We start from the raw sequence: 13,040 nt of genomic DNA, 5'->3' as shown, positions 1-13,040 counted from the left end.
AGGCAGATCTTCCTCATTGCCCTTCAGGGTTATAACTCCATATTGCCCCTCCAACCTGCTGCTGTCACGTTATGAGGTCAAGAGGGCTTTTAGGCAACATTATCCCCATAATATAAATGTAAAGTAATAATTCCACTTCCTACAGGACATGTCACAGGTGATGCTATCTTCAAGAATTCCAAATCATGTGCATCCTACATACTTTCCAGTCACACAAGCTGTGGTTCAACCTGCCTGCCCTTCATCACTGCTATGTGCTTTGGTGAAGGCCAGCGGGTGGACAACTTTGTGCCTAGGCATCTAACACACCTGAAAATGTGCGCTAAAGAATAGATATAAAAGAATGATAGAAAGCTGTTTTTTTTGGGCAATAATCACTTATATTAGTATACAAGAAGTTCATATAATCAACTACGGATAAATGTAATTACAGAAAAGGGTGCCAAAGGGCATCCCCATTAGGCATTTATGTGGAAAATGACCAATTATCTATACAAAAATTGATCCCTAAATAAGTTACAAACAGAAAATGGTTCCATACCATTCAAAAACTCTGACGCGTTTAGCCTTGTAGCTTCTTCAGGGGATAGTTTAGAAGGTTAATGGTTGGTGAATAACCAGAATACATCATAGTACAGGCGAAAGTTCTAATAGAGTAAAGATGGATCCAAAAAGGCAAATGACCAGTTCAGAAGGAGTAAACAAGGTAGCAGCAGAGAAAGCAAAAATGTTATCCCCTACCCTTAGGTGATCAAGACCAAGTAGGATCGCAGGGCCTCCCGGGATACCTACGCCATGCAGAATGGACATTTTCATACATTAAGGGGAAAGAAATGCTAATCTCACACATGTGCACAGTGCAAGATCAGCTGACGTAGCCAGAACAAGGAAGAAGACGGAGGAAGATGGAGGGACCTGGTGCTTCCACCACACCGGTAGGAAGGAGGATTCCTGGACGGCACGGGACCCATTTGAGGATCAGGGGATCTGCGGAAATAAAAAAACGTCTTATCTTTTTATTTTCAGTTTAGTTCTGCTATAATATTTTTTGTAGGTAACTTAATTTTTACTTGTTGTAACTAACGGGTCACCTTAAGAGGACATTTGTGTTAATATCATGTCCCCTTTAGGCACTGTACTTTAACAAGCTTTCATTTCCATGTCGTCCTAACTGTCATATCTTACAGTTGCATTTCAGGTGCAACCTGAGCCAGAAAGATTCATGCGACACAACAGAGGGGCGGCCTGCCAGGAGCAGATGCTGCTGATCTCATGGCACCCCGAGGGGATCCTACATTTCTTGGACTATTGCTGCCAGGACCAGATGCTTTCTCTGTGGGGTTTTTTTGGGATTCCCCACTAGCTTGGAGTAATGAGTGAAATTGGCAGAATGTGTTGTGTATTCAGCGCTGTGTCAAGTGCTTTGTATACGAATGTTTATAATTCTTTGCTTGTAATCACAGTATTGAAGAACAGTAGCTACGATCAGCATGTGGTCCCTGTAGTTTTAGAAGGAGTGACTCTAATAGGGAAGCAGAAAAAGGCAGTAAAGCTGAGAAATGGAATGCAGATTTATAGTGGGAGATATGTTAGGCTCATAGAATCATAAAACTGACTATATTGCATTTCAGCATCATTTATTATGAATGGTGCTTTGTCGGCGCACCTATGATGGACCACAATGCAGACATCTGTGTTGTAGGGCCCTGTATCAAACAAAGCTGATGGTCCATTAAAACCTGTGTTATTGTGTGTTTATATTGTATTAAAAAGTAATGGGCTGCCTTATTGCCACACATACTAAAGTGCATGGAGTATTGCATTACTACACAAAGGAAATATATGAATGGACCCTTAGTGCCAAATGCAAAGACACCTGTAATTTTCTATGTGAAGAAGAAACAAAAATTCTCCAGCTCTCTGTCTTACCAACACATAACCCTCCCATACCCAAACATGTCATGTAGAGCTCCAACGCATCATTTCCTAGATTTTTAAAGGAAGATGGAAGGGTTAGGCTACTCATTGCAGAGATCCAACCACATTATTTGTCTTTGTGACCATTTCTTGTGCTCCAAGAATTAAAAACCTGATAAAGGTTCTAACTCCACCACCGTTCTTCCCTTCCCTTCTAAATCAAAGGTTTCAATCTAAATCAAAGGTTTCAACCTGAGTTCCATTTCAACCTAAATGGAGCCACCACCAAACCTCTGTTTTGATGCATTCCCCCCTCACCCTATGATGGGACCTCTTTTATCTGTATTATGTCATAGATTTAATGGGGCAACAATTTCATGGGACTATGATGTCATACAATGCCTTTAGTTCTAGCATTTGATATAATCATTGGGAAACACCATACATAGACAGATTTATGACAGATTCAAACTTGCCTTGACAGTCTTTGAAATTTGGGTAAGTACAGAACTAATGGGAGCAGTGCCAACTCCTTTGAATTCAAATCTACCAGATACTGGAAGCTACATTCATCTTCCCTTATAAATGAAATCCTTAGCCTAAAAAGTGTCCTCTGGAAATGACTCTATACATCACCCGATGGAACGACCTGGCTTCCTGGGCCCCTATACAACTTTCTGTTTCTCTGATAAAAGAATTCTCTTTTTCCATCGTACTCTTTGTGTTTAAAACACCAATCATTACAAAGTGATCTGCCAATTAAGAGTCTCTAAAAGTCTCCTGAGGAAGCCAATTGGCGAAACGAGTCGGGTTCAGAGAGAACTGTATTATATGTGATCACTTTAGGACAGCGATCGCCAACCGCTGGTCTGTGGCTTTGGCCAGTGCCCCCCCAGCGGGGTCAAGAGAAGGACCCTGGGGGGGCAAACTGGCCAGGGCCAGGGACCATGTTGCCCGTATAGATCCCAGGCTCAGGGCAGTGCATGGGTTGTGTCTCTGGACACAACCAGCTCACTCTCCCATCGCAGGCTCTAGCATTATGACCTCACTCGGGTGTCCGTGAAATTAGTGGTCCGTGAGTTCCAAAAAGTCGGCGACCATTGCTTTAAGAGATTGTTATAACTAAAACTCTGGCAACGGGCCAATATTGTTTCTAACTATACATTGTGTACGTTGTACTTTGAAAATTGGATGCTTTTCAATTTTTGTAAAATTGATTACGCCTTAAAAGCCCATCTTTGGCTACCTTTTCATCTCTTTTTAGTAATAATAATAAAAATAATAATACAATAATAATAATTTTAAGCAACTGATTTTACTGCAGATATATGTTTACAGAATGAGTTTTCACACAATCAGTTTTCAGATCTAGCACTTCATAAATGCTGTGGGTGATATTTGTGTGACTTGTCACTAGTTCTTGTGATTGAATCTGGCTGAAATAGGTTTCAGATAACTAATAAACATGTAAGAATATAATGCTGTAGTTTAACAAGTTACAAAACATTGTGCAAAGTTGCATAAAACAAGGGCACCATCTGCTGGATGAATTGTCCATTGCATGTACATAAAATGGGGGAAATATATTTAAAGCAGAACTAAACTAAATTGTGATCTGCAAAATCCCATATCACCTCTTCTGCAATAGAATAGCCTTACCTGCCTAAACACAATTGTTTAAAAAGACTCACCTGTCCCAGCTCTGTCACCACCATCTTCTTTCTTTTTCCCTTTCTAGTTATGTTCTTTGGCCATATAAATTGGCAGCTCATCAATTTTGACAGTTGAATAAAGCGTTTAGAAATGTAAGTATGTTTTATTGTAGAAGGGACATCACCTGTCTCTTTCTCCAATAAAGTTCTGCCATGATTGCAATTTTTGAAGGTCGAATTTAAAGTGTAATCATTCTGCTTTAAAGTACTATTTTATTTCCACCCTAAATGGTACACAAATTCTTAGTCCATATGGGCAGTCTGGCAGCTGTTTCCTTAGTAGTTGTCATCACCTATATTAGCATGTTTAAATAGTTGATCGGTGGTAACAAATCACCCCTCCCAACCAGGCTATTGGTACTGCCAAAACTGGTGCAGAACAATACCTCACCATTAGAGGGCAACATTGCTACAGCAGGACAGTAAGGGGAGAAGATCAGGAGTCATGAGAAAGGAATAAATGCAGCTAGTATAAGCCCATATGCAGAATAAAAACTTATAAACAAAACAGAAATGAGAATATTCTCCCATGTTGCCTAATTTCAAGGTCTTAGCCGATCGTAATATGATTTAAATAAAATGTGCATCCAAATATTATGACAGATATCTAAGAGGTAAATAAACTCCAGACCACAAAATATATTTCTTGTAAATCATTTATTATCAAAAGAACAATATATCAATTACAGTCTTGTATAAAAGTTTCATATCAAAGTAAATATCTGTGTGCTGGCTCTATTGGATATTAAACATTGTGAGCCAATATCTGTTTAATATTGTCGATCAGCAATCTTAGAGGTCCTTGAAAATACCAAAAACGATGACTGGAGCCATCAGCATTTCTAAAAGCTGCACTCTTCATTTTCTGATTCATCCGAAGAAGCTACAATAAAATAACACAGGTTATTATTATTACATGAATATGGTATTTTGACAGATACTGTATGTACTCAATATAAACTTTTTTTGACTTGAATGCCATTAGAAAAAAAAGGTTTTGCTCAGGTCTCACCACTAGATGGCACTGTGTTCTCATGTAAAGTGTATAACAAACTCTGAGACATTGTTAGTTTGTTGCACACTTACCATGAGGACACAGCACCATCTACTGGTAGCCGATGATGATCTTAGTCCTACCCTAGGAACTCTCAAAAAGCCTGTTAAATGGGGGGGGGGCGGGATTTTACAGACTGAGCTCTTGTGATTTATGGTTTTTCCCCTTTTAAATACATTTTAACACATCGTGAATGCATTTATTCACAATTATTTTACTGGCATTTTTGTTGATTACTGTTATGAATATTTGAAGTGACCAACTTATTTTGTGTCTTAGGTTTATATTTGAGTCAATGTAATACCTTCTGTTTTGTTCAGCTAAAAGTAGGTAAATACTTATATATAGATTGATTTTTATTGTAAATATCAAAATTCAACCTGTGTGCTTTCAATTTTATGTATGATTTTATTATCGCCCCATAGCTTCCAGGGTCTGAAATGTGCTAGGAAGGCAGCGCTTGGCAAAAAAAACCATAATTGTTATTTTTAGCAGTCTCAGACTGATTTCTGTTGAGCATCCAATAATGCAAATTTAAAACAAATTTTGCAGCATTGTATATGGCGGACCTAAGGTGTATAATTGATATAATGGCCATAATTTCTGATATTAACCGGTCATTTAAAGGTTGGTTTTATATTAGATTGATGAAGTCACCTAAAAAACTGCACACAGTAAAAATGTGTAAAAAAGAAATACTGCAGATTACTCTCAAACCAACCAACCATTGTAAAACTGAAACATTAGAGCTGGGTACTCATGTTTTGCTATGGTAAATGCTCCTTCCATACATAAAGCCCTTTTAATTTATAAATAGACCATTATTTTTTTTTAGCCATGATCTCCCATTTCACAAATATGATCTTTGATTTGCAAGAATACATTTCTGTGGTCCTCATGATTATGTACCTTCACTAAAGAATATGATGGTGTTGGTTATATCATTGATGCACAACTGCACTAACATTTTGCTGTGAACAGAGGTTCCACCACTAGAGGACGCCAACATAGTCACTTTTTGATTTTCCCTTTAGCATTTATGCATAGGATACAGAGATAATGAAATAATTTTTGCATGTGTAGTAAAGTGACAATATCAATTAGAACAAAAATAATTATCCCTATAGCTGATTTTCATTTAGCCCACTAAATAGGTTAATCATTTCAGAAATTTTTAGTTTCCTATCACACAATAGCCAGGTGGATTTTGAATGGAAGGTAAATGTACACAAAGGTCAGAAGCACACGAGTTCATTAAGTCCAGTCAAGTACAGAGGAAGCCAACGCTGGCATCCAGCACTGAGCTTCACGTGTAGCTCGGCATTTTTGACAGTTTGCCGGAGTAATAATTAGGCAGTTATGTAGGATGCGTATTGAAAGATATATAACCTGTCCCTATCTGCAATAATGTCCTGCCAGATACAAAATATTTAAAAGTCGACTTTTAGTTCCACTTTAAAATAACAGCCAGGGGAGCAGCAAAAGGTAATACTATAGGGTCTTGAGTTGCAGCTATGTCTGTTGGGGCTTCTGAGATCACATCCAAGATGGCGGCCCTCATCAGCAATCCCAGGCCTTTTGAATATCCACACAAGTGAGGATAATACTGATAACATTTATAAAAAAACATTTGTATAAAATGTAGCATAATCCTATGGGAAAAGTTCTATTGGAATTATTGGTCTGATTACAGGGACTCCTAAAAGTGTATTTAAAAGCAAAACTTTTTAAGTTTTGAATAACACTGGAAAAGTTTAAAACGCATGTCAGTTTTTATTCTCTGTACACTCTATATATATGATTTTTCCTATACAGCCCCAGAAACTTAAGCGGAAGTTAGAGGACATGTCTCCAAAGTGAGAGGATTTCCCCTCTTAGGCTATGTACACACGTCAGATGATTCTAGCCCAATACGAATGGTTGGGCTCGTCTCAGGTGAGAATCTGACGTGTGTACAGCTGCAGCCCGACGTTGTTCATGGATCCGTCCCGGTGAATCCATAAATGACTGACAGTGACTGACCACTGTACAATTCAATGGAGAACAGTGGTGCCACTTGCTTGGTCTCTCCTCATTATAGTAGCGGTCACCAACCGATGGTCCGCACAACCCCGAGCCCCCGTATGGACACAACCCACCCACTCTCTGGTCTGAGCCTGCGATGGGAGAGTGGGTGGGTTGTATCCATACAGAACTATGGGGGGGGGGATTTTCTTCCCCTTTGAGTGACACGCGGCTCCCCCCGTGCATGCAAGGTCTGTATTCTGAGAATTTAGTGGCCCGTGAAGTCTGAAAGATTGGCGACGACTGCACTATAGAGCAAAAACTTAATGTGTATACGCAGCCTCTGGCATTTGTTTTACCATAAAGATCTTTCATTATAAGATTTTCCCTCACCTCCGTTTTATAATATGTACTCCCCACTTCTGTGCTGATTATTGGACAGTAAAGGAGCAGCAGCAGACTGTTACCACCATACTTCTCAGCTTTCCCCCTCCTATTTCTTCTCCGCACCCTATCTGACTACATTTCCATTTCTATTTATTTTTATTATGTTAACCATTGTGATGATGTTAATCTAACCCCTTAATACGAGAGATATGCAATCATTTAAATAAACCATAAAAAGCATATCTGATGGAAATGGCAGCATTTGTGTAATGAATTCACAGCAACATTAATTAGCCTTTTAGTTTTATACCTAATAAAATGTGTGCAAGTACCTATTTAGTGTTGCAGTATTATTGATTGGCAATTTAGCAAAGAAGCTAAAATGATTGAATTTCTTTTAGGAATGCAAGTGGTTATTAGTCCCATAGGAGGCCTCTGCCATATAATATATTTCATAAAGGTAACCTAGATTTAAAATGGACTTTTCTGGTGGAGGGGGCGATTACATCTCAGGATGGATTTTTCAGTACAATTAGAATAGAGAATATCTGCTCTGGAGGGTCCATAGTTCACCTCTGACCTCTCCGTTTATGGATTCCACATCCTGGTACATTTGTCAAACTCTAGATATTGACAGAGTAAAAGGGACGCAATATATATTAGGCAAAGCTACAGCTCTATGTTTTATAATTATATTTACTGCACTAGCTGAGTTACAACATCACTACATTTATATACTAAGCAAAAACTTATTTTAGATTGATTTAGTGCAGAGTCCTGTGGAACCCTACAGTTCTCCTAGAGCCGCCATTCCCTACCTTTTGTACCCCTGAAAATGTTCAGGTGTTGGGGAACCCCTGCTGGAATTAACCTATTGGGGGTGATTGGGAAAAAAAGCCCTTTTACATTGTTGGCTAATTGGCTCTACCAAGTGGCATTGCCCCAGAACTATGCAGGCATCGTCTAGTGGGATGTAGGACAGCACCAGTTCAAGGGACAACTTCCCGAGAATCTTTGCTTGAGAAGTTTCCAGGGGTTCCTTGAATTGTGGGTGGCTGAACTTCATTAGAAGGCCTGCTTTGTTTTAGGGCCAATGGCATATGGCAGACCTAGCAACATGGCACCAGTATTCTTTTTAGCTTTCTTTATGAGTGGTATTCTTCCAACTAAACACCGGTAAATTAATTCTGGGTTCCATTAACATTAAGAATATTCCTCTGGGGTTTAAAGGATGAGAAGGCCTGGTTTAGGGTGCTCCATAACGGACAGTAAATGTGGGTGCTATTCATACTTCTTAAACTGCAACTGAGGTTTTAGAAAGAAAAATATTTGATGTAAAGTTAGATCACCCAGGTAATGACAAAAAAGGTTCTTGTAACCTACATCCCATCCTTATTGGATAGTTTTGGTTAGTTGTTTTAAAGAGATTCCAGCATTCAAAAGTTTATTCTCACCCCCAAGATTTAGTCCGAATATTGTGAATGAATAACATCTTAACTAAATAGTGATAAGGTATTATTATTATTATAGGTTTTTTGTTAATATCTTAGTTCCTGCATGAGGCATCTTGGCTTTCACTTTATATTTATTTTCTATGGCTGATCGTCAAACTATAGCAATCTAGTAGGTGCCATGCAATGCCAATGGCTTATTTATATTAAATCCCATATACACTTTTACTGGCTTAACTTTCTGTTCCAAAATTTGCTCCCATCAAGCAAAGTAATACAGACACTTGTCCAGGATAGGAATTTGGGGGGAAAAGCTTTGTCTGTAATAGGTGAACGTCCTGTAGATGTGATGTAATTTGGGATGGGGTGTACCGGTGGCTGCACTGTATGGTTGTAAGGGTGCCCTTCATGGTTTGCCAAAACACAAATAATTCAAATACAAAACTTTCTTATCTCCAGTCAAATACTTTCTAACATACCAGGGTGTTTGGAAGTTTTTTCTGTTCCTGTACAGGTAAACACAAATTCTAAAATTGGAGGAAATCAAAAATGTCATTAGTGCCAGACAGAAAGAAGGAAAACCTGCCATAGGGGACACTTGTACTGATACTTGTCTAACATCATTTCTCTTTTAAGATAAGTCTTCCTGTTGCAAAAACTTTTGGATTTATAGAAGATATACATTTTTTAGGATGATGGTAATGTTAGTGTTCCTACTCATATAAAGAATATCAGCAGGTGTGGCTAGTCTAATATCACCGGGTCTTTCCCAGCGGTTACATTTCCTCCATACCCAGAACTACCATGAATGTTCTTCACTTTCTGTGGCTACAAGGAGCTGTGGGAGTATATTCAGGGATTATAACAAATGTATTGTTTGTCTTGATTGGGTAAAGCAAAGGTTTGGTTTAGGCTTTTCCAGACTATAGCTGTGCATGGAGCTACTAAAACATACAGAAAACCTTGTTGCTGAATTGGTATTCTGGAAGGAAAACCCCCCCCAGATAAAGTTGGAGGATAAACATTTCTGCCAAGCAATATATCCAAAAAGATTCCTATTATATGCGTAAGCTCAGAGGTTAGCACTCTGGCCTTTGCAGTGCTAGGTCCCTGGTTTGAATCCCGGCCAGGACATATCTGCATGGAGTTTGCAGGTTCTCCCTGTGTTTACGTGGGTTTCCTCTGGGCACTCCTGTTTCCTTCCACATTCCAAAAAACATGCAGTTAAGGTAATTGGCTTCCTCCCAAAAATTGACCTTAGACTGTATTAAATACATTTGACTATGGTAGGGACATTAGATTGTGAGCTCCTTTGAGTGACACCTAGTGACATGACTTTGTACAGCGCTGCGTAATATGTTGGTGTTCTTATGTGCTATACAAATAATGTTTAATATTAATAACAATCTTATGCCTTGGTAAACAGATTTTACAGCCCAATAACATGGTCAGTGATGGCTTTATTGCACTGAAGACTTTTACTATACAATAGTAGTTGATAACTCCTTCCCAGCAACTTCCATCTTAGGTAGCTAAATATTTAATTGCACCCAACAGATAATTTGGGATTTTGGACTGCAATTACAGGGCTTAATGTTTTACAGACATCTGATGTGCTAAACAAACCATAAAAACTGGACAGTCCTGCTTGCGTCAAGTATTATATTAGGGAGAAATGACAAAATGACATATTAACTAACCATTGTCATCAAAAAAACTAAAGATGAAACTAAGGTGCAGATACAAAATTAGATTTTGAATGTGTTTAATTGAATGACAAAGAGAGTTCATGTAACCTAGAAAAAAATTTATTTAACCACATCTTAACTTTATATATTTTTTAATGTGTTCCAAAAAAATATATATATAGATCTTCAAACATGGTAGAATTATTTTCTCATGCTTAAAGAGATGTGTGTCATAGTTCTTTGTGAAGTTGTGTTGGTATACTTGTATCATGTTATGATTGTCAAGGATTATGGAATAACATCATTTTAATAGCCGTCATCATTTCCTTTACTGCACTAAGGTCTTTTGTCAACACATATCTTGAAATGGAAAGAAAATCAGGGGTGTAGCAACATGTTGGGTGAGTTTTTATTATTTTATTTTAAAGAAAGAAATGGCTGCTGAAATGTGGTTGGTAATAGAAGTCTATTGTACTGTACAGGTGTTACCATTGGTTATATCTTGCTTTCCCTGTTGCAGATGTATAGTTCACACTAAGTGGTGATATTTAACCTCCCCAGCGGTAACCCCGAGTGTTAAAAAAAATGGTAAAAAAAAATGCTGAATCTGATGAGTCACCCCGGAGTTCCCGGTGACATCGATGCGTGTGGCAGTTGCGTTGGGGGTGCGGTAGAAATTTCAAATTATTTTGCATTGTATTTAATACAAAATAACTGTATTAAATGCAATACAGTGGATTTATATGTCTAAATTGTTTTTCATTAAAATTTATATATATATATTATTATGACATGATTTTGTGTTTCAAACTTTATTATACTTTATTATTTATATTGTTAAATTATAGTAAAGTAACGTAAAATAAATTTTCATGAAAAACAATGTACCTGGAATGGATTTCTTTGAGTCATTTGCTATTTGTTAGCAAAATTTTTCAATCCAGGACCAGATCCATTTCAGGTTTTTGGGATCACCTAGGTGATGAAAGTGTAACCTCTCCAGTCTTGGAGATCTTTAATAAATCAGCCCCTACACATATAGCATGAACTGATGTTGTGAAAAAAAGGAGAAACTAAACTTTTGCTTGTATGAGTTAGCTTTTGTCATACTTACCGTTTTGTAAGTGGCCTGCAGCAATGACAGGCCCAGGAGCTTGTAACCACCTAATCCCTCAAAGTCCACTGACCCTTCTGGGTCCACCACAATCCCTTGTGGCAGTGCCAAAAATAAAACGGGGCCCTCCCTGCACAGCATACTAACAGTACAGTGTAAGCAAAACAAAACAAAACGAGCAAGGAAAAAATTTGGGGCAAAACGCGACTTTGCACGTTTCTTCTGCCAAAAACCTCTACCTCCTGGTGACTTTGGTTCCATTTTTATCTTCCCTTTCAAATATTATTATTTTTAAACAGGATTTATATAGCGCCAACATATTACGCAGCGCTGTACATTAAATAGGGGTTGCCAATGACAGACTAATACGGACAGTGATACAGGAGGAGAGGACCCTGCCCCCAAGAACTTACAATTTCAATTCATCTATTAAAGTTCTGTGGGTAGATTTAGAAGACCTGAGGGGTGTCAAACATATTTTTGAGATTTTCTTGCACCTCTGGATTTACCGTCTGGATTTTTGCATCACATAAATTCAGTGACCCAGGGAAGTCCAAACTCCCGATCTGCATACTTTATCATTTATGTTTAAACAGTATTGAAGCCTTAGGGTCAATATAAAAGCCAGATAACCAACATTTTAAAAGGGAAGACCGATAAATGACACCCTGTAAATTCATTTTGGGTAAAAAGCTATCATACTGTTCCCGAGTCACATGGAATTTTTTAGGACATCCTTACATCTGGAGCAAGATGACCTTTAGCCCAGACGTGCCAATATATTGTATTATAGCCTTGGAGATTTGACAAATATAACATCTGAGTGTCCTTGGACAGAAGACAAATACAGACACCATGAATAAAGTTTAATAACATGGCAAAATTTTGTGCTGCCACCATTTGCAACCAATCACAAAACAGCTTTACCTATTTTAGGGAATCAGATGAATACAGGGCATTATGGCAATAAAATATGTTGTGAAAATTTAGATTGTATTGTATAATATGTCGAAACTTGTAGCTAAAGCATTGGGCTCAATTTAGTAACATTTTATACTGCTGAAAATAGACTGTCATGGAAAAAATCTAGGCGATCCTGCAAACCTGGAATTCATTTCTTAAAAGTCATATCCTATTAGGCGGCTAATGCTTTCAATCCTAAACCAAGTCAATACAAAAAAAAAATAGTAAAAAGTGCTGAAATTGGAGTCATGTAATTACAGTTGTGTGCATGCATGAGAAGCGAGACTTGTCCAAAAAATATATAAGAATTGTTGCCTTGTGCATGTACTATAGTGCTACTTCATTAACCTTTCAACAATTCACTGTTGTGACATAGGGGAGAGTAACAAAGTTTTGCCAGAAGTTTTGAAAACTAATTTACTGCTAAGTAGCAAAGTAGACCAGCATTTTTTTATACCAGCCAAGTATATTACATTTTAGTGAGGGAAGTCAGAATGTTAATAGTGATTATTGCCCCTTCTAGTTGACATACATGATGATACGATAAGAGACATAACTTTTTTTTTAATATACCTTTTTAACAGTGTCATTATTTCTGGATGTAATATTTATATCTATTGGAAATGGGTAAGGGGTACCCCAAATGTACACCTGTATACATTTAAAAGGTCTTAAGGCTTCCAGGCAGGAATCTAGCCATGTTAATAATAAAATTTTAGCGGGACTACATAGGACTACACATACCTTTAC

This window comes from Pyxicephalus adspersus, chromosome 8 (assembly GCF_032062135.1).
Source record: "Pyxicephalus adspersus chromosome 8, UCB_Pads_2.0, whole genome shotgun sequence".
Taxonomy (NCBI): Eukaryota; Metazoa; Chordata; class Amphibia; order Anura; family Pyxicephalidae; genus Pyxicephalus; species Pyxicephalus adspersus.
The sequence above is the reverse complement of the archived record's forward strand: the minus strand, read 5'-3'. Positions refer to the sequence as shown.